Raw genomic sequence first — 20,317 nt, 5'->3', positions numbered from 1 at the left:
GTTTGAAAAACACAAGCATCGCTGTTTACCTTTAATTTCCTTGATAATTACTGAACGTAGGAGACTGTATTTTCTGTCTTTAAAAAAAACATTTTTTTTTAATGTTTATTTATTTCTGAGACAGAGAGAGACAGAGCATGAACGGGGGAGGGTCAGAGAGAGAGGGAGACACAGAATCGGAAGCAGGCTCCAGGCTCTGAGCTGTCAGCACAGAGCCCGACGCAGGGCTCAAACTCACGGACCGTGAGATCATGACCTGAGCCGAAGTCGGACGCTTAACCGACTGAGCCACCCGGGTGCCCCAACGGACTGTATCTTCTAAGGTGGACAGGACAGAATCCCCGTGCCCGTGTGCTTGCTGTGACAGCAGCACGGCTGCCACTGAGAGGCGACATCGGTGCTCCCTCCCCTCGAATCTGTATTCACCCTGAGAGCGAGGTTGTTGACTTCTACGGCAACGTCGTAAGAAATGTGGTGACTTCTGTCTGGTCCTGGGGGACATCCTCTTTTGGAAGTCTCCGGTCACGCGGTGAAGAAGCCGAGGTCTCGTGCAGAAGCGTCAGTGTCCAGGGACGTTGGCGGTGGATGCCCCAGCTGACAACCGAGCGTGAGCGGAAGCCTCTGGGGGCCCTCCAGCCACAGGAGCGGCCCTGGGAGAGAGCCGCCCGGCTGAGCTCGGTCAGGCCCAGAACCATAATCATACCCATCACGTTGTTATTGTTGTTCTGAGCCACTACGTTTTAAGGCGGTTCGTTACATAGCAATACACAATCGCGAGGGTGGAGAGGAACATCTTCACTATTTTTATTTCATATATACAGACACACGTTTAAAGATTTTTTTAAAGTAGTCTGTGCCCCCGGCGTGGGGCTCAAACTCACAACCGGAGATCGAGAGTTGCTCGCTCCACAGCCAGCCAGGTGCCCCGATTTTTATCTAATACGTTGAAGTCTTTTTACACCCTGACGCCATCTCCTCGACAGGACCCACTCTTCTCTTTCCACGTAAACGTGGGGAGCGGGACCCGGCCATGGAGGGACCTAGAGAGATGTCCCTCAAAGCTAACTCAGACCCGCCAGCAAGATGTCCCGGGTACGGCCGCAGCAGGCAATAAATGTTTGTTAAAGGAGTGAATCACGCTGTTCTCGGGGGCAGGGGTAGAAATGGTGGATGTTAGTCAAAGGGCACAACCTTCCGGTCAGGAGAGGAGCCAGTGCTGAGCGTGTAACTCACAGCGTGGTGACTACAGTTAGCGACACGTGATAGTTGCTGAGAGCAGGTCCTAAATGTCCTCCCCACGCACACCCGTGCGCACACGATGATGGTGTGAGGTTGTGGAATGTTAACTAACCCTACTATGGTGATCCTTTCTCAATAGGAATTTGCATCGAATTGTTACATTGCACACCTGAAATTGATATAATGTTATATGTCAATGATATCTCAGTAACGCTGAAAAATAATAATAACTCTGTCCGCATTTCTGCATCTTACTCAAAATGTAACCAACCTGGGGCGCCGGGGTGGCTCAGTCGGTTAAGTGTCCCACTTCAGCTCAGGTCAGGATCTCGCAGTCAGTGAGTTCAAGTCCCGCGTCGGGCTCTGCGCTGACGGCTCAGAGCCTGGAGCCCGCTTCGGATTCTGTGTCTCCCTCTCTCTCTGCCCCTCCCCTGCTCACGCTCTGTCTCTCTGTCTCCCCAAAATAAATAAACATTAAAACAATTAAAATAAAATATAATAAATAATAAACAAAACAAAATAAAATAAAATATAACCAACCTGAGGCTACTGGCCGGCTCGGTCGGAAGAACCTCCAGCCCTTGATCTCGGGGTCGTGAGTTTGAGCCCCACATCGGGTGCAGAGATTACTAAAAAAAATAAACTTAAAAAAATGAATAAAACATAACCAACCTAATGAAATGCGTTCATGAAATTCAGATGCCTGGTGCCACAGTCTCCAGAAACACCAATCTATCAAACCTGTTACGATGAAGGGCTTACAGCCAACTTTTACCTGGTGTCTCTCCCTTTTTTCTTCCCTTTCCATTCAACAAAATAACGTACATATCATCTCCAAGTAAAAGACTCAAGTAATGCATACGAAGGGAGACAGAAGACACCTGCACCCCACCCCCTCCACAGGTAAGCCTTGCTGATATTTTCGTACAGATCCTCTGGGGCCTTTTTTCTGTATATTTGCATCCACGTGTGCAAACATACTGTGGCAGAGTGCGGTTTCCAGAAACGGGCAGGCCACTTCCTATCCCACTGCTTTTCCAAAACCTCGCCCTGTCCACCGGTGGAGGCTCCGTCCCCACCCCGGCGGGGCCCGTGACCGCCTCACTACCGTGGCCCAGAAGCGACACTAGGTCACTCCCAAGGCCAGGTCCTAAGAAGCAGGACCGACCCCCCGTGGCTCTCTGTGCTCAGACACGTCAATTCTGGAGCCCTGAGCCCCCCCCCCCCCCGCCCGGAAGGATTCTGAAGGCCCCGTGCTGGCAAGACCACAAGGACGGGCTAGACAGAGAAATCAGCAGAGCTTTTCTGGAGCCCGCCCGTCTGAGTGTTCCCAGCCCGAGTCCAGACACGTGAGGCCAAGAGGACGCCTTCACCCCCAACCCGGTCAGAACACGAGCCGCTGAGTGAAAACCACCCAGCGGAACCCAATCAATCCCGGAAACCGTAAGTCACTGTAACGACAGTTGCCATTCGGCGGGTCCGGCTCGGCTCCTCGCCCCGTGCGGCCGTGCGGCCTTCCTTCTGCGGCAGAGACATTCCACAAGGCAGCACGGCGGGCGGGGAAGGGGGGTTGCTTTGGTCCGGGGAGGGGGCTTCAAAGGAAGGCCTACTTGGGAGCCCGCTGTGCGAAACGAACAAAGGAAGCCGCTGGGCCCTGCGTGGAGCTCCGGGAGGGCCCTTGACGAGCTCCTAGCCTTTGAGGCCACCCTTAAAGACCCCTGCCCTGTGCACAGAGTCCAAGCACCGGGCACAGCAGTGATGCTCCGTCTTCCCTCTTTCCCTGCGAGTCCACTACCCTATAACGGTACACCTGCTTCGGGCGCACGACCAGGCGAGGCCGCCTGTGGGTTCGGGGCACAGCGGCTGATCCCCATGTTGCACACAGGAAGTCACGGATGACTGGGCTGGGGAATCTGTTGTCATCCTTTCTAGAACTTCCATTCTCTTGTCTCCACTTTATTTATTTATTTTTTTTTTTAAAATGATTTGCCCAAAGTCATATGGGCTTTCTTCTTTTTTTTTTTTTTTTAAGTTTATTTATTTTTGAGACAGAGAGAGACAGAGCATGAACGGGGGAGGGGCAGAGAGAGAGGGAGACACAGAATCGGAAACAGGCTCCAGGCTCTGAGCCATCAGCCCAGAGCCCGACGCGGGGCTCGAACTCACGGACCGCGAGATCGTGACCTGAGCTGAAGTCGGACGCTTAACCGACTGAGCCACCCAGGCGCCCCTCTTGTCTCCACTTTAAATATCTGTCTTGGGGGGCGCCTGGGTGGCCCAATTGGTTAAGCATCCAACTTCAGCTCAGGTCATGATCTTGCGGTGCGTGAGTTCGAGCCCCACGTCAGGCTCTCTGCTGACAGTGTGGAGCCCGCTTGGGATTCTCTCTCTCCCTCTCTCTCTGCCCCTCCCCTGCTCTACTCACTCTCTCTCAAAATAAATAAACTTAAAAAAAATCTGTCTTAAAGGTGAGAAACAGGAATGGACATTGTGTCCCCTCTGTCACCTGTGGTCATTACTCACCCCTCCAGCAGAGGACAGCTTTCGGGCCCTTTCTTGATAACTCTTGCTTCATACATCGCTTCCCTGCTGCCCCCGCCACGAGAGGGGGACACACCTCAGAGACCTTCCACAAACCTCTGCGAGGCTCCCCCAAAGTACTGTCGTCACTCGGCCACCAGGTTTGCGTGGGCCTTTCAATGTGCCCTTGGTCACCCGCGATCTCCTCCTGCAGGGAAAGGAAGGAGAGGAGAATTATTGCAAGGCACCACACATAGCCCTGCGTAATCTCTGCAGTTTCCCAGGAGTGTCACCTTCACGCTGAGGAAAGTGAAGCTCAGAGAGGGTCAGTGGCGTGCCTAAGGCCACACAGCTAGGAACGGCCGAGCTGGAACTCAATCTCCGGTCTGCCCGACCCAGCCTTCTGCACTGGCTTTCTCTAAACCTGAGCGATTCCGAAGTCCCCGTGTGACCACGCAGGGCTTCTGAGTGCCCGCTGCTTCTTTATTAGTTCACGGGGGTACTGCCTAACCGTGCTCTGAGGTCTCCCCTCCCTCTGGGGTCCTGGGCCCCTCCAGTGTCCCTGTGACCACCTCGTCAGGGCAACAGGGAAAGTGTTTTCTCCCTTGATCGTTTATGGGGCAACAGACAGGCCTGGCTTGGAATCCCAGAGCCATTTCCTGCTGTGTGACCATGAACATGGCTCTCCTCAACCTCTCTGAGCTTCTGTTTGGTCATCTGTACAAGGAGGATGGGGATTCAGACATCCGTGGGCTTGTGGTGCGATGCTGAGAACATATGCCTCATGCCTTCCGGGGTGCCCCCGTGAGGCGGGCATGAAAACAAAATGAGCCTGTACCCTTTTATTCCCAGGTTTTTCTCTTTCTCGTGGGTCAGCAACCAGGAGGCCCCTGCGTCTTCCCAGCAACACGGCCCTCGGGGGTCAGTCCGGAGCACGTGCAATGGGGGGGTGGGGGTCTCGCGACCTGCCAGCGCTTATGGAGAGGAGGGGGCGAAGCACAGGCGGTCCCCTGCAGGGTTTGGGGACCATCCCGGGAGAGACCGCAGGTTGGGGGGGAGAGTCCACCGGGCCCACCTTTCGCCACTTCCCCAGGACCCCGGCACAGGTGCACAGCAAATGCTCGCCCCATGAAGGTGCGCTTTCTGGATGGGAGCTGAGTCCGTGGGGAGCCACCGGCCACGCGCGGGGGCGGTCGTGTGTCCACACTGCGGATGGCCTGAGCGGCTTCCTTAGCCTGGCAGGGATGCAGGTGTGTGGGCCACAGGGCTCCCTTTGATGGTGACCTCTGTCAATCTCCAGCCCGCCCCCAAATATGCTGAAAATAATAGATTAGAAACGATGAAATACGGTGGACAACACGAGCCTTGAGAGCACTTGGACTTCAGGCGGCCTCTCCTGTGGAGCCTGTCTCACCCAACCTGCCCCCCTCCAGCCGCGGCATCTCCATAGGGGCGCTACCTTCAACGGACAGGCAAGCCCTCCGCCCCTCCCATAACCAGTGAGAGATGCTTACACTGTCTTTCGGCCCCTACCCCCAGCCCAGGCCCCGCCTGCCCTCAGAGAGAGTCCCACGGGGGCCGTGTGCAGTGGCAGCCCCCCGGAGAGGGGCCACATGCTTACACATTCATTAACACACTTACTGGGTGACAAGTGCGTCCCTCCTCTGCCGCTGTCAGGAGGACGATGGCAGAGGGAGCCTTGAGCTTTGTCCACCCACCCAGGCCTTCCGCGGTCTCCCCACCTCCCTGGCGCCTGCGATCCTTGCGGGAGGCCCTCCCACCCCGCCCCCCATGCCCTCCAGGTACACAGCCTCTGGTTGCTTAGCAACGGCCAGCCTCTTCCCCTACCTCAGCACCTTCCCCTGCAGCTCCAGTCGAGCCGAGGCAGGGGTGGGGGCAGGTTGGACTTCACAGGAACCACTGCCAGGGAATGTGTGGGAACAAGCCCCCAGACAGGCGGAGGGTAAAGCCCAGGGCCCTCTTTAACACTTGGGTCCCACACGCTCTCTTGGAAAGTCCTGCCGGGCTCCGCCGCCCCCAGCTTCTCACAGGCTGCCGCTTCCCCTCCCACACTGGACCTCCCACCGCCCCCCCCCTTGTGTCCTGGGTCTCCGGGTCTGCCCCTGTGGTCTCTTCCTCTCTTGGGGCTCAAAGCCCTAGTCCTCTTGTCCATCCTGTAAGTCTGCCTCCACCTGCATCTGTCCCAAGGGCAGGCCCGGCCTCTCCTTCGGCCCCTCCTGCTCAGGCTGAGCCAGGCCCAGTCCTAACACCCCCCCCCCCACCACTACGCTCCCCAAGTTGCCATAGCAACTGTGGCCACACCCTTTGTTATCACCTCTCTGGGAAAGGCCTAAGGGGGGAGGGGGGATCCCAGAACAGACCCCCAGGGGTACCCTGCTTTCGGCACCTCCCACCGCCACCTGCAACCTGGGCTTCAGTTTCAATGGAAACTGACATTGAACTTCTGGGCGACCAGAAGAGGATTAGGCCCAGAAAAACAAAGTCCCTGCTGCTTTCCCTCTGTCCCTTCAGCTACAATATCAGAGTCCCCAAGAGAAGCCCCTGAAGAAGCTCAGCACCTGTGACAGGAACCTGCCCCACCCAGAAAAGCGTCCCCCAGCCCCCCCACTGACAGAGTGCCCTCCAAGGGCCCAGTGTCCACCGCACTGTCCACCTGACTTGACCTCTTTACCTGCACTTCCTGCCACCCCACCCCCTCAGTCCTGGATGCTTGGGTCTGATAATAGGATCTGTGGGATAAGAACCAGGGCTAGGAAGCAGTGAGCACACGCTTCCAGAGTGCGGGCTGGAGCCCGGCTCCCCGGCAGGACGGGCTGCCACAGAGCCGGAGATGCAGGGAGGGAGGCCTGGCCTCTGCCTTCTAGCAGAGGAAGCAGGCAAACAGCAGATGGAACTTTCAGGCAGGAGACCGGACCGAGTGACCTCACCCAAACCATGTGGCCCTGTTGGTAATGCAGCCTGGCGAGCCTCCCAGCTCTCCTGGGTCCCCAAGTAGGAGAGCTTTTTATAGTTCACTCCCCAACTTGGGTTTGAATAATTAAACAAGATGGACAGAAATAGCAGCTGGACAGCAAAGTTGGGTTATTTTGGGGTTTTCTGGAACACAGAATGCTCCTGGACAGCACCCTACCCCGGCAGGGGGTGGAGCCGGCACCCAGGCAGCGGGGAGAGTCCTGTGGGGACCCATCCGTGCCCCTCGCGGTTCCTGAGCTGACAGGGTTGCTCTCCCCCAGAGGAGGGTCACCCCACTTCCCCCTGGTCTTCAGGGAAGGAGAGGGCTCTCAGAGCTCCTCCCCTGGCAGGAAGTTCCTTCAGTTGTCTGAACGCCCTTCTACTTCAGAGATGGTGACAGATATCGAAAATCAGATTGATAAGCAGCCAGGCCGAACCAGGATGAGGTGGCTCTTGCTCCTCTGGCCAGCGAGCTGGAATCAGGTGGTAGGAGGCCTTGTGCCCCCCCTCACCCCCCACTATAACCGCGGGGAAGCTGTAGAAGGAATGAAGGTTGGGGTGGGGGATGGGAGGCAGAGCCGGGCACAGGACAGACAGGGCTCCGGAGAAGGAGAGGCCCAAGATGGACCCGTGTCTGGGCTAAGAGACTCTGAAGGGGCAAGAAACTCCCCTCGTCCAGCTCCATTTAGTGTCCTCTGCCCCTGGCAGCCCAGCCTGGGGGTCCCGGGTCAGGGTTCTAAGCAGCAGAGCTGGGGTGGGGAGGCCCCCTCAACTCTCCACTGCAGACCCATCATTTCTGGCTTGTTTGCATAATACTTTTGGTTCAACCACAGTGATTAGGGCCTCACCCCAACCTCTGCCACAGAGCTGAAAAGCTGGGGCACAGAGGGGGGCATTTGTAATGTTTTCTCCCTTTGGGTAACAGCTTCAGGGGTGGGTTTGGAGGCCAGATTTCAGGAAATACTGAAATCACTCATTCACTCATGTTTATTCACTCAGCAAACATTTTTAAATCACCAACCCTAAACCCTGCATGGTGTGGGTTCTGGGAATAAATTAGTGTGGCACGGTCCTCGCTCTCCATAAGCACACAGTTTGGTGGGGGAGGGAAGCATCCTAAAACGCACTCCCCACCATCATTGAGCGGCTTGCAATGAAACAGATACCATGCAAGAGGGGCCGCCTCCTTCAATCCCGCTAACAAGTACGTGGTCCAAGCAGCATTAGCCCCATTTGACACTTAGCAGAGGTAAGATGAACACACTTGTTCCAAAGCCCCTCAGCCAGTAAACAGTATAAAGGGGATTCGACCCCGTGTCTACATCACTCCAAGATCTGAGCGCTTCAGCACTGCCTCGTGGTCGCTAATGCAAGGAAGGAAGACGCAGGTTCATTGAATGCTGTGGGCGGTCCGTCCTTAGCAGCTGGGACGCGCTAGCCCGCCGGTGGGGCATTCAGGGAGAGCCTCCTGAAGGAGGCGACTTTGCACTGGATCCCATTGGTTCTACAAATACCGAATACCTGCCTACCAGGAGCTTTGCTCTCCGTGCTGGAAATGCACCGTGCTGGAGATGCGGAGGAGAACGAGTTCCTTGCGTTGCGGACGTGCGGGGCAGGGACGAAGGAAGGACTGACATTATAACTGGGCGAGTCTTAAGTGCCAGCCTCCTCTACCCTCAGAGCTGTTCTCCTCCAGCGCTGCTCTCCCGGGCGCAAACCCCAACCTTCTGGGGAGTCTAGAGGAAACGCCTGGCCCTCCTACTCTGGGAAGGAGCACAACTCCTACCTGTCCTTCCTAACGTCTATCCTGCATGTCCTCTCGCTCCAACAGATTTCCCCACCTCTCATTTCATTCCTCCTTTCCAAGGCCAAACTCACAGCTGCGACCCTGCCGGCCGAAGGCGGCTGGCCCTTTAAGGCCACCTTCTTCCCCCCACGTGCCGTCTGGTTGGGCTGGCGACGCTGACGCACGCGTGACGTCAATGGCAGCTGGCGGAGTCTGGGCACGAGGAGCGAAGTTGGGATGGGGGCGGGGGGCGAGAGCGAGGAGGCGGTTCATTTGCATTTAAAGGGGCCACTCCCGAATTGGTGAGCAGGGCTTTAAAGAAATGTGTCTCTGGCAAACTTTCTGTCCTGGGCTACGAGGCAAGAAAAAGGCGTGGTACCGCTGAAGTCGAAGGTGACTTGAGTTTGCCATGTCAATTATGTCCTTCCGCAGAAAGGGAGAAATAGTCCGTCGGTGCCCGGGCTAGAAGCACGTGACCTGGAGGGGGCGGGTTGGGGGGGGAGGGAAGGAGGGAGGAGCTGGGGAGGCGAATGTCAGGCTTCGTTTCAGCTGCCCCCACCCCCACATCCTGCCCACCCTCTTGCAGCTGCCACCACATCCTGCCCAGCCCGGGGCAGGGAACTCTTGTAGGGGGGGCACGGACCGAGGACCCGGCTTTGGCACCCCTTTCCTGCCCCCTTCAGATCCAGGGTGGGGCCTCTGCCCTTTGCCCCGGGCCTGGCCCCAGACAGGGCACCCTGGCACTGAGCTTGGGGCACAGCTTTGCCAGCACAGCCTAGGACAACTCTCTGCTTAACTCTTCCCCCCCCCCCCCCGCCCCCCTTTCTGGCCTAGAGCTGGACTTGTCTGGGCCCCAGATCAGAGCCCCATCCCTGGGCCAGCACAGAGTAATCAATGGACAAATAGAGGAGATATCCATTAAAGTTTTTGTAATCTTAACTGAGATACACAGCTACTAGGTACACAGATATGCACAGATTCATGTAACAGACATTGGCTGAACGCGTTCCACTCCAGGCCCTGCAAAACCAAAGCTTATTTAACTGCTGCCCTCAAGGAGATCAGGACCTGGGGCAGAAGAGTAAATTGGAAACCAAAAATGTCAGTCCAGCCCGATGTGTACTGGCGAGGTAGCCACGTGGCTTACAGAGCACTCTACACAAGCAGATGATACACAGGCCCTGGCGGAGAATGTGCGCACAGGAGGGCCCCCAGACCCCCGCTGATGGCCCCTGCCCTCACAAACAAGGTGGAAGGTGTGAGGAGAGATTGAAAAATGGGGAGGAAGAATGATCAGCCCAGTGGAAGGGATGAAATGGAGGGAGGTGGGGGGCGGGGATCCTCCAAATGGCAGTGAGGAAGGAGAAGGGGGTCAAACCAAGCAGCCAGAAGAAGGCTGGAACAGCAGCAGTGGCTTCCTAGGGTTCTGGAACAACAGGCAAGAAGGGAAGCAGCCCTTGGGGGTGAGGAAGACCTTTCCCAATTACGATGGAGGTGTGAATAAAGGGTGTCCCTTTGTTGTAGAAACTACGAGGGCCCTCGAGGGCCACGCTGTTACGGAGGAGTCACACACTTTACAGGCCTTTGGTGGGCACTTGTCTGCCTCCTCGGGGGTTTTATAGCAACTTTGGGCTGTAAGATGACTTTTCTCTACAAAAGATGGGTTGGGAGCCAGAGGGGGAGAAGGAAGAATGAAAACCCAGGCCCCTGAGGCTGCCAGGGTATTCTTGCCCCTAAAGGATCCTGGGATGGGTAGTGCAGGGGCTAGAAGACAAAGATGCGGTGAGTCAGTTTCAGGAAGTCTTTATTATAATCTAACTCCCAGCAACATTTCTCCCTAGATCCTTTCTTAGTCTTTCTCGGAAATAAAGACCTTGTATTTGTTACTTTTCTTTTCCATGAATTTCTCCCAATAAATATATGTAAATTCTATCCTGCTTGTAACGTCAGTCTCTGCGACTCTCTCCTACTCTGTTCTCTAGCGAATTATCATTCAGCATCGCAGGGTTCGGGACACTCCATCTCCGTCACTGAACTGTTCCCTCGCTCCTTTCTCTCTCCAGCTCCTGGCCCTTTAACACCCTCCCAGGTGACTCACCTTCCTTCCTCATTCCTTTGTTAAGGACCCAACATTCCAAGGCAGGAGGACTAGCCAGCCAATCACAGCCCTGGCAAGCCGGCCTCCGGCTTGAGATTGGCTGGAGCTGTGGTTGGCGGGAGGCTCACCGCGCAGAGCTATCAGAGGTTGGGGAGGGGGTTTCTGGGAATCAGCGGTCAGGGAGAATTTGTTCTGGGGGCTGCCTATGTTCTTGGAGAAAATCCTTCAAGTAGAGTTGGGGCCATAGGGGTCTCTGGCTTGGAGAGACTCCAAACTGGAGGCAGGCTGAGAACCCATCTCTCGGTCTCCTGGGGGCTTGGCTGCCCCGTGCCCACTTTGGTTTTTAACTACGATCTTGGGACCCAAAGGTCTGAAGGCTGAGTTCCCAGGCCTGTTCCTAAGAAGTCTTTTCCAGCAGCCCTGGATCTCTCCAGTCTCAACATTCTGCTTTCCCGACGTCGGAAACAGCCGGAAAATAAACACCCTGATGACTAAACGGTTTCTCCAGCGAGAGCCTGGGGAAGCACTAAAAATAGAGGCCACAAGTGAGGGGAGGTTCCCCACTTGAGGGGGGAGGCACTTTCCCATCTTGCTACTGCCACAGCCCCAGCCCTGGCACAAGGCTCTGCTCCTCTCATGGTCCTCTGGGACAGGACAGATGGGCTCCCCTAGCCTCCTCTGAGTGAGGTCTTTGGGGCAAGCTAGCCCTGCCTCGCAGGGAAGACTGACATCTTCTGGTGCTGGGGCCCCATCTCCCAGATCTGATGGAGAACTGAGAAGCTACATTTGGGGACAAAGCAGGACACTGTTTAAATCAGGTTTCCCGAAGGAGGGGCCAGGTGGAAGGGTTGGAAACTGAGGCCAAGGAAATAGGAGCCTGCTGGCTTCCTGTTTCAGGACATACAAGATAAACCTCCAATCTATTGGCAAAGCAGTTCCACTGATCTTGCCTCCTTTGAGGCCCGTATGGGATAATGGGCCTAAAGTTGTCTTGGGAGTCCAACCCTTAAGTTATTATAATGTAGCGTGAGGCACTGTTCTAAGCAGTCTGCTTGCATACGCTCATTTAATCTCCACACCGAACGTGGGACTTAGGCACTGTTATCACCATCTCCATTTTAGCCATGAGGATCACGAGGCTCAGGGAGGTTAACCCATGTACCCATGTTCACAGGTAACATACATGGGGGAAGGTAACGCAGGGTAAGGTGAGGACTCGAACCCAGGCAGCTCCACTGCTCCACTGTTGATGCTTTCGATCACCACGACTAGCTGTCTCTCTCGTATATGTTAGTCTCTTCACCCAGAACTTAACCCAACACTTCACGCAGAATCTCGTCTTTGTTCAGTAAATCAGACCCAGCCAGATAGAAATCAGGGTGTGTGAAGAACTGAGCGCCCCTCTGTTCTGCAAGGTTCTTAGAGATCGAAGCCGGATTCCATCATTTCCTAAGGCTGCAGGTAGAAAGCAGCAGGATACGGAGGTAATAGGTTTGCTGGAGAAGAAGTCTGCCGGCTCAGTGGGGTAGGCAGGCATGGCACCCACACTCCTGTTGTAGGGCACGTGAAGATTCACCACGCCCTGGGGCAACTAGGGATTTTTTAATTTTTAATTTTTTTTTTTTTTTTTTTAAGAGCTACTACTGCTTCTTTAATAAGATGCTTTCGGGCGTTTCCTGTGCTGGGGGAAATTAAGGTCCCGCCCCTTTAAATTGCCCCCCTCGGCTGTAAGTGCTCTGGGACCGCAGGCACTGGGGATTAGGTCACCCAAGAACTATGAGCTGTCGCTTTAAATTGCTGGGCGTCTGCCGAACCGGGCCCGGGGAGGGAGGCGCCCGTCACAGGTAGAGGGGCGGGCGAGCTCCCCAGGTAACCCCCGGCAGAGAACGTGCTCCTCTGCTCCTCTGGCTTCGGCGCACACTAAGTGGGGGAGCCGGAATCTTGTCGCCATTTGGCGTCCACCCTGAATTTGTCTACTTAGACCGCCACCTCCAACTCTCCCGGGGCTTGGGGGCCGAGGGGGGCCGCTCGTGTGCGCGGGTGCGCGGCGGCTGCCGCGCCTGCGGGGAGGACCGCGGCAAGCGCACGGGGGCAGCAGCGCCGAGGGGCGCCCGGCGCCGGCCGGCCCTCCGCGATCGCCTAGCCTCGCCTCCCCGCGCCGCCAGCCCGGCCCCCTCCCCATCCCTCCCTTCGCCTCGCTTCGCCTCGCCTCGCCTCGCCTCGCCTCGCCACCCCTCCCCTCCCCTCGCGGCCGGCGGAGGGATCCGCCGCTCCCGGCGCCGCAGCCTAGCCTGGAGGGCGGTGGGTGGGGCGCCCGGCCCGCCCGGCCGGCCGCGGGAGGCGCGAGGCGGGGCCGCGGCCAGATCCGCCCCCTCCGGCCCCGCCCCGCCGCCGCGGGCTCCTCCCATTGGCCCCCCTGCCTGCCCGTCAGCCCCGGGCCCCACCCCTCAAGCTAGGCTGAGCTGTGCCTACGTCGGCCTCGACTCCCGGGGGCTGGAGGAGTTACCTTTGGAGCCCGAAAGGAGGAAGGAAGCAAAATATCAACAACGCCGAGGCGGCTCGGGCGCTCGGCCCCGGTTCCCCCTGCCCGCCGCGCGCCTGTCCGCCCCCGCGCCCCCGGCGGGGGCCCAGGCCCCCCGGCGCCGCCCAGGGCCCGCGCGGACGCCGGCCTCATTTGTTATTCCCCCCGCCCGGAGCTGCGGCTGCCCGGTGTTGAAGATCCCCCGGACCGGGGGCGAGGGCCACCCGTCCCAGCCGTGACACCCCCTTCCCCCAGCGGGGCCGGTGAGTAGGGGAAAATAATGCGCCTGCCGCTTTAAGAGGCCCCCTCCCCCACCCCGTCCCGGGTTTGGGGTGGAGGGTGGTCGGGACCGTCCCCCTGAGGGGTGGGATGGGGTGGCCCCCGGGTGGGAGGAACTCGCGGAGCTGGCTGTTTCCGGGCGGCGTCGGTGGGAGACTACGTGGGGGGCTGCTTGTTTGTGTGGGGGACGCGGCCGGGGGACAAGTGCAGGGGGCTCATTCCCCTGCGCGTCGGGGTCGGGGTGGGGACCCGCGCTTGGGGACGCGCCCGGCTGCGGGTGTCCGGGGTTACGACGGCCTCCGAGTGGTCTGCGAAGGGGCGCCATCCTCAGAGGGGGTCTCCGGTGACAGCCGGGAGCGACTGACATTTTAACAGGCGGCCCTCCCTCCCTCTCCCTCCTCGCGCCGCCTGTTCACTCCTCCTTGGCCCGAAATGGTGCAGAAGGGGGCCTGGGAGGGCGGCGGGAGGGTGGGGGCGGGGGGGAGCCGCAGCTGTTTGGGAAGCGGGGGAGGGAGGGGGGACGTCGTTCAGATGACACCGGGGTGGTGGGTTGGGGTGTGTGAGTCTGTGTGTGTCTGGGGCCCGGGTTTGCCGGGTGCCTGTGGAGTTGGGACGCGGGGCCGCCGCGGGCGTGGGCACGCTCGACCCTTCCTGGGGACCTCCTACCCCCGTTCCGAGACCCCTGATCTGGTTCGGCAGCAGCCCCAGTCGGAGAAACCCTGGCCAGAAGTTTGCAGCTGTTCAACATCTGGGCACGAGTTCTCCAGTCCCTCTTTCCACCAATGGCAGGCTGGACTGGTCTGGGAGTGGGGGTCGACGGAGAGTTTGGGGGGCTTTCGGGGAGGGAGGGCCAAAGGAGACTGGGATGCATCCTGTGTCTCGCGCCCACGCCAGCCCCCTCCTGTCAGGTTGGGGTCTTAGGGGGATGAGCAGAAGGCTCCTTCTTCGTGATTCCAGCCGACCTCTCAGCAGCCTCCGGAGGTCTGTCCCTGTGCGGGGAGGGTCCTGGTTGGGGGCACACTTTGCACCGCGACTGGGTTACCTCGGGTTTGTCCTTCCGAGTGGGAGGCTCTCTGTACCTCCTCCTAAAGGGTGCATTGTTGGTGGGTTGGGGGAGGGTACGGTGGGTTGGGGGAGGGTACAGTGGGTGGATCCTGTGTCCCCCTTCCCTGTGCCCAGTCCCCTTTGTGAGGGTTCCCAGTTGGCCTGGTTTCTTTGGTTTGGGGGGTGGCCCTCCCCCCCTCCCTTAGCCCCTCCGCGGGTCTCCTAGGCAATTCGGGGGCCAGCCTGGACTATGGGAAGTTTGCCGTCTGGGGCGGTGACCTTGGGCTGCTGCTCTGGCCTCAAAGTAGGAGGGGAGCCCAGGCCAGCTGGAGATTGGGTGTATTGAAGTTAGGGAGCTGTCCGCCTCCCACTTGTCCTCAAACCCTGGACAGGGAGGTCCTGGTAGCCAAGGAGAGCATTGAAAAGGCACATGTCAGTGTTCACAGCTGTCCAGCCCGCCTGTGGCCGCTGGGTCACACCCGCCCCAGGACTTAGCCTGGCTGTCCCAGCTCCCACGGCCTGCCTGGGAATGAATTTCCTTCCTGTGGTTTCCCAGTGTGTTGGGCAGGAGGTGGGGGCGGGGTGGGATCAGCGTGAGGGTGGCTGAGGACCCGTTTATGTGGGGTGACTGGGGGGATACTAGAGCTGATGTGTGGCTCTTTCCCGCTTTGTCCTAGCACAGGCGTGTGGACCTTTAAGTGTCAGTGGTCATATTCTCTTTGTTGTCTCTCCCCCACCCCCCACCTACTCTGTATGTGCTTGTGTGTGTGTGTGTGTGTGTATGCGTGTGTGTAGATTTGTAAGGGAGGGGTCTCTGGTTTCCCTGGAAAAGGAAGAGTTTTCACTCACACTCCTCTGGAGACCAGAGAGGTTGAGCCTTTTGCCTGAGATCACACAGCAAGTCTGTGTCAGAGCTTCAGTCTCACTGTGCTGTTTCAGGCATGGCTTCATAGTAGGGAGAGGCCATAAGAAGGAAGCCACAATTCTTGCTCTTGGAACCCCTGGTCCAAGGGAAGAAGTGGGACCTGGTCAGAGAGCATCATAACCCTTGTGTTGGGGGATGGGCGTGAGAGGTTCCTCCAGGGCTTCTGTGCCCTGGACCCATTGGCTGGAGCAGAGTGGTGGGGGATTTAGAAGGGTGGCTGTTACTGCCCATTGCCCACCCCACTCTGTCCCTTCTGCTTCGGGGCTGGAGGGGCCTGGGCTTCCCAGCTCTGCCCTGGCTCCTGGCTCTTCTCACAGGCTGGGAGATATGATAGTCTTTCTGGCTGCTGTTATATAATCTTTCTCCAGCAGGTTTTTTTTTTTTTTTTTTAATCTTCCCTGGTCTTTCTTGGGAGGTGTGTGCTGGTGGGGGGGGGCGTGGAGGATACACTTAGGTGGGGTCTAGAGTATCAGAGCAAGGAGGCGGCGGTGGGGGGGGGGGTAGGCCCACTGGCCCCTTAGGGGTCCCAGGGAGAGGAAGCCTGAGGTTAGACCCTCACTGATTGTGACCTAACCCTTGCCACTGTTCCTCCTCTGAGCCTGCCCTGGGAAGGTGTCTCTGAGCATCCTGAGCCCTCGTGCCCCCAGAGAGGCCTGGTCCTCTGCTCATCTCGCTGACCTTCTCCTGGCCACCTGGGCCTGCACTTGTGCCCCCCTTCATCAGCCTTCCCGAGGCTGGCACTGCGTCCAGAATCTCGGCGCTCACGCTGGCCTGGTGTGGGTGGGCCCCGTGCGGGACACCTTGCCAGCCCCTTCTCTGCCTGTGTGGGAGCAAGAGGAGGCAGGGACAGACGGGTGGGGCCGGCATTTCCCTACTTGCCTTTGGAGCCAAGGCCCCCGTTTCTCTGCCCTTCTAGTGCGGGCGGCCGTGGCCTTACCAGAGAAGGGGAGCTGATGGGGGGTGGGTCGTGGAGGCCCGACCTCCGGGGCACGGGTCGTAGCTGACGTCCGTTCAGTTTCCGTGGCGGACGTGAGGATCGGACGTGGGCCTGGAGTCCGCCGTCGAGGGCCAGATCCTGGGTCTTGTGGCACGGTGGTGGTGGTGGGTTCTCCCCATCCCTGGGGACCACGGCTGGGACTCTCCGGTCTCTCTGAGGCCACCTGGTCTGAGGCAATTGTCTGCCTTTTTACAGGGAGGAGGAGGAGGTGGCGAGCCGGCCGAGCCTCAGCATCACTGTAATTGCTGGTGGCTTTTATGAGCCAGTCATGGGGCCGGAGTCCGGCCAACCGACCGTCCTTCTGTCCCAGTTTGGTGACTTACTCATGGCGGGAGGGGGAGGTGTGAGGCGCTAGCTGCTCTGCGCGGGACGCAGGACACCTGGCCGTGCTGTGGCTGATGCTGCCCGGCCTGTCCCCCCCCCCCCCCCGGCAGCATGCGGGGAGGGACCCGTGGGCGGAGCTGGCTCAGGGCACAGAGGTGGCTCTAGCCTGGCCTGGGAAAGACGGGGATCTCCAAGCACTTGCTTCTCTGGCGGTTCTAGGCGGCTCTGCTGAAAGGCCTCGCACGGCGGCCTTGTGAGGACGGGGTATTCGTTTTCTGTCCTGCTCCCTTGCCTGAAGCCGAGGAGAGTTTGTCTGGAGTCTTTGGGCACCTTTCCCCCGGCAGGGGTGCTGGGGGAGGAAGAGGGTCTCCTACAGACTGCTGTGCCCAGACGCACCTGGCACGTCCCCAGAGTTCAGTGGTGCACACGCATGAAGGTGTGCAAGTACACACGCGTGCACACGAGCGTGTGGACACCCACGGAGCAGCTGCCGGTCCGAGGGGGGTGGGGGAGGGCAGCAAATGGAAAGATGATTAAAGGCTCGGAGGCCTGGGACGGGTGGGGGACGAGGGGCGAGAACATGTAAGAGGGAGGGCTGACCAGAGCAGGAGGCACGGAGGTGAGACCACAGCTGGGCAGCCCCCCCCCCCCCCGGCTGACCTCTGTCACCACCCCTGCAGCATCCCCACGTGCCCCTCCCCGAGGCCCTGGCTCGCACCGCCTCTGCCCCTCATGCTGACCTGTGCCCTGGGGTAAGTCAGCCCTCCAGGGATCCAGGAGTGTCACTAGCCTTGTGATCAGGGCACCCGGGAGTCCTGCTCTGGCTGTGGTCCCTGTCACCCTCCCCACTCCCTCTGATGAGCAGGGTGGCATCTGAGTCCTCAGGCATTGTGGGGGTAGATCCTCAGCCTGGCTGGTCCCCAAGCCCCTTTGCGTCTGATTTTTCCTTTTCCTGAGGCTGTGGCCGCAACCCCCCCATTCCTGGGAGCCTAGCTATGCTTCTGGCTGGTCCTGGCTGGCGTGGAGACCTGAGGACGTGTTCACGGACTCTGCGCGGGACCCCGACAGCCTTTGCAGGGATGGGGAGTGCCCGCTGTCTGGGCTGTCTCCCTCTGCTGCAGGCTGCGAAGGGAGGGACTTGTCCAGAGCTTGGCCTGTTGCTGGCCACACCCAGGCGGGACCATATTTACTCATTTAAACTCAGCCTCCCGGGAGGCTCCGGGCTCTAGGCCTGGTCACTGACCTTGGCTTGGTGCCCCTGGCCGGGTGCTCCGGCCACTCCCCTAGGAGTTGGGCGGACCAGGGAAGCATATAGGAAAGGAGGCGTTCTTGCCCTCTGAGCAAGGGAACTTCACCGTCGGCCGTACCCCTTTGCTCTACTTTCCAGTATACTTTCGAGACCTAAGACTGAAAGTTTTGAGATCCCTGGGGACTGGAGGAAGGAAACTTCCATTTGTCATGTCCCTGTGTGCCAAGCTCTGTGCTGGGCATGGTGACACAGAGACTTGTGTTTGTCTGCACGACTTCTTCCCAGTTGGGGAGCCGAGTTGGAGGTTGAAGCCACTTGCTTCGGGGGTCGTCTGCTCCACCCCTGTCTCCACATCACTCGATCCAGCTGGAGTAGGGAGACCTCACAGGCCCCTCTTCCCAGTTGGCAAGTGTCAGGGGCCTTGTCTGAGGCGAAGGGAAGGGTCCCGCCCTGCGGCCGGGGCCATGTAGCCAGGGGCCCGGGGAGGCCTGGGAGGAGGAAGAGGACGAGTGGAAGGACTCCCTGGCAGAGGTCAGAGGTGCGTTTGGTGGCACACTGAGGGACATGTTGCTTCGGTTCCCTGAGGAGGTGTTGTCCCCCGATGGAGTGCCACGGGAGGAGGGCCCCAGGCAAGGAGTGTGAGGGCAGGCCCCAGTGACCCCCTGCTTGTGCCCCCTCGAGCTGGGTACAGCGAGACACCAGTGCGGGAAGGCGGGCCGGGCCAGAGCTCTGGCTTGTGGGAAGGCGGGAGGCCTGGCTGGTGGGGCCTGTGCCCTGGGAGGGGTTGCTAGAACCCCCAGGGGGAGGGAGGTGCGGTGGGCCCACCTCTGTCGCTCCGCTCCACCGCTGACCTGCTGACCGGGGGGCCTGTCCCTGCCCGGCTCTGAGTTGACTTCTGCGGGGAGACGCGAGGCGGTCCGGAGAGCGGGGGCTTAGACGGTGTGCCTCTTTTCTTCTGGACCCCAGTTGCAGCCTGGCCTGGACCTGCCGGCCCTGGGCGGCCGCCCTGAAGGCATGGTGGGGGCAGGCGGTGTCCTGGCAGGGGCTCGGTTGTGTGGGAGGTACTGAGGGGGCCCTGCGGGGGCCTCCGGGCCTAGGGCTCAGTCTGACTCTGGGATGGGCTGGGGACACTGAGCGGAGCCCTGCCTCCCCAGCCAGCTGCCTCCCTGCCTCAGAACCGGCCCCTCCACCTCCACCTCGCCGTGAGTCTGAGCAGATCCCTCTGGCCTGGCATGCTCCCTCAGTCCTCATGATTGCCCCCCACCCCGCCCCCTCCCAGCAGATACTTGGGGTTCGGGTTTGGGAGAATACGGAGTCAGAGAGCTCATCCCCAACCTCAAGAGGAAACAGTCGGTGGGGGTCGGGGGGGGGGGGCGGGGAGAGGAGGGGTCTGTCTCCTTTCTGGAGCCTTCCTGCTCCAGGCTCCAGGCAATCAAGTAACCTGGAGGCCTAGAGAATGGAGCTGATGACCTCAAACCTCGAGTTTTCTCCTTTAAAGCGTGTCTGTGTTCTGCGTTTGGTGAAGGGTCACGGTTGGGGTGGACCAGGAGGAAGGGCTGATTTTGAACGGGGTGGGGGGGACTTTGGCCTCCCCCCTCACATCTCTTCTTGACCTTTGAGCCCCTTTCCTCCAGCCGGCACAGTTGCCCCCCCCACCCCGCCTTTGCTGACTCCCCGGTGCACCCCCCCCCCCATGGCAGGCCTGTGGGGCCCGGACTGACTGGGTGGAGACAGGTGTCCTGGCCCAGCTGTTCCCTCTTGTTTCTCCCACCTGTCAGCCCAGGGGGGGAAGGGGTGAGGGGCTGGCCGGCAGGGGAGGGTAGGAACCCCTCTGTCCCCTGGGTGGGGGTGGGTCCCAGTGGTAAAGTGTGGCAGAAGGGTTGAGAGTGGACAACTGGCCGGACTTCCCCCCGCTCAGAGGAAGGATTGCACCAGATCACAGGCAGAGAAAGCTGGTCGACAGCCAGGGGTCCTGGCCGGCGAGCAGAGGGTCTTTGCACAGAACCTTCACGCAAGGGCGGGATGCGGGGTAGCGGGGAGGGGTGCGACTTGAATGCGGGGTCAAGTGTTTGCATAGCTGTGTGGAGGTACCCCCCTCCACCCGCCGGGCCCCCTCCATCTGGCTGGGCATCTTAGCCCCACCTGGCACCTTTCCTGAAAGCAGCAAGCTAATCCTGTAAGAGCTGCCTGGCTGGCCGCCTCAGCAGGCCCACGCAGCCGCACTGCCCGCCCTCCCCTGCCAGGGGCTTAGAGGACTGTCCTTCCAGTCCGGAGGAGACCCAGCCGCCGCCCTGAGCGGCCCCTTTAAATCCCCCGTGGCTCCCTGAGGTCATGATGTCTCTAGGAGGATTTGCCTTCTCTG

At 59.4% G+C, this 20,317-nt stretch overlaps 1 protein-coding gene and 1 long non-coding RNA gene across 8 annotated transcripts in view; one reads left to right on the top strand and one right to left on the bottom strand.

The window, feature by feature from the left end:
- Positions 1 to 836: 836 nt before the first annotated feature.
- Positions 837 to 8,933, bottom strand: LOC106981549 (uncharacterized). Of its 3 annotated transcripts, none has more exons than XR_003416987.2 (5): positions 8,519 to 8,933; positions 3,763 to 3,967; positions 1,780 to 1,868; positions 1,511 to 1,685; positions 837 to 1,408 (listed from the first exon to the last, which is right to left on the bottom strand). It is a non-coding gene; the product is annotated as an uncharacterized LOC106981549 (long non-coding RNA). The 3 variants fall into 3 exon arrangements; XR_001431237.3 differs by having other exon boundaries at positions 1,511 to 1,689; positions 8,519 to 8,918; XR_008292984.1 differs by lacking the exon at positions 1,511 to 1,685 and having other exon boundaries at positions 8,519 to 8,883.
- A 4,152-nt stretch (positions 8,934 to 13,085) lies between these two features.
- MEF2D (myocyte enhancer factor 2D) overlaps positions 13,086 to 20,317 on the top strand; it is a 31,144-nt gene continuing 23,912 nt past the window's right edge. Inside the window, exon 1 of one of the 5 annotated variants that reach the window (XM_027048631.2) lies at positions 13,086 to 13,400. The gene's annotated coding sequence lies outside the window, so the exon portion shown is untranslated. The remainder of the gene's footprint in view (positions 13,401 to 20,317) is intronic. The other 4 variants (XM_027048633.2, XM_027048630.2, XM_027048628.2 and 1 more) reach the window with 4 other exon arrangements.

This window comes from Acinonyx jubatus, chromosome E4, assembly GCF_027475565.1.
Source record: "Acinonyx jubatus isolate Ajub_Pintada_27869175 chromosome E4, VMU_Ajub_asm_v1.0, whole genome shotgun sequence".
NCBI classification, from domain to species: Eukaryota; Metazoa; Chordata; class Mammalia; order Carnivora; family Felidae; genus Acinonyx; species Acinonyx jubatus.
The sequence above is the reverse complement of the archived record's forward strand: the minus strand, read 5'-3'. Positions and strand labels throughout refer to the sequence as shown.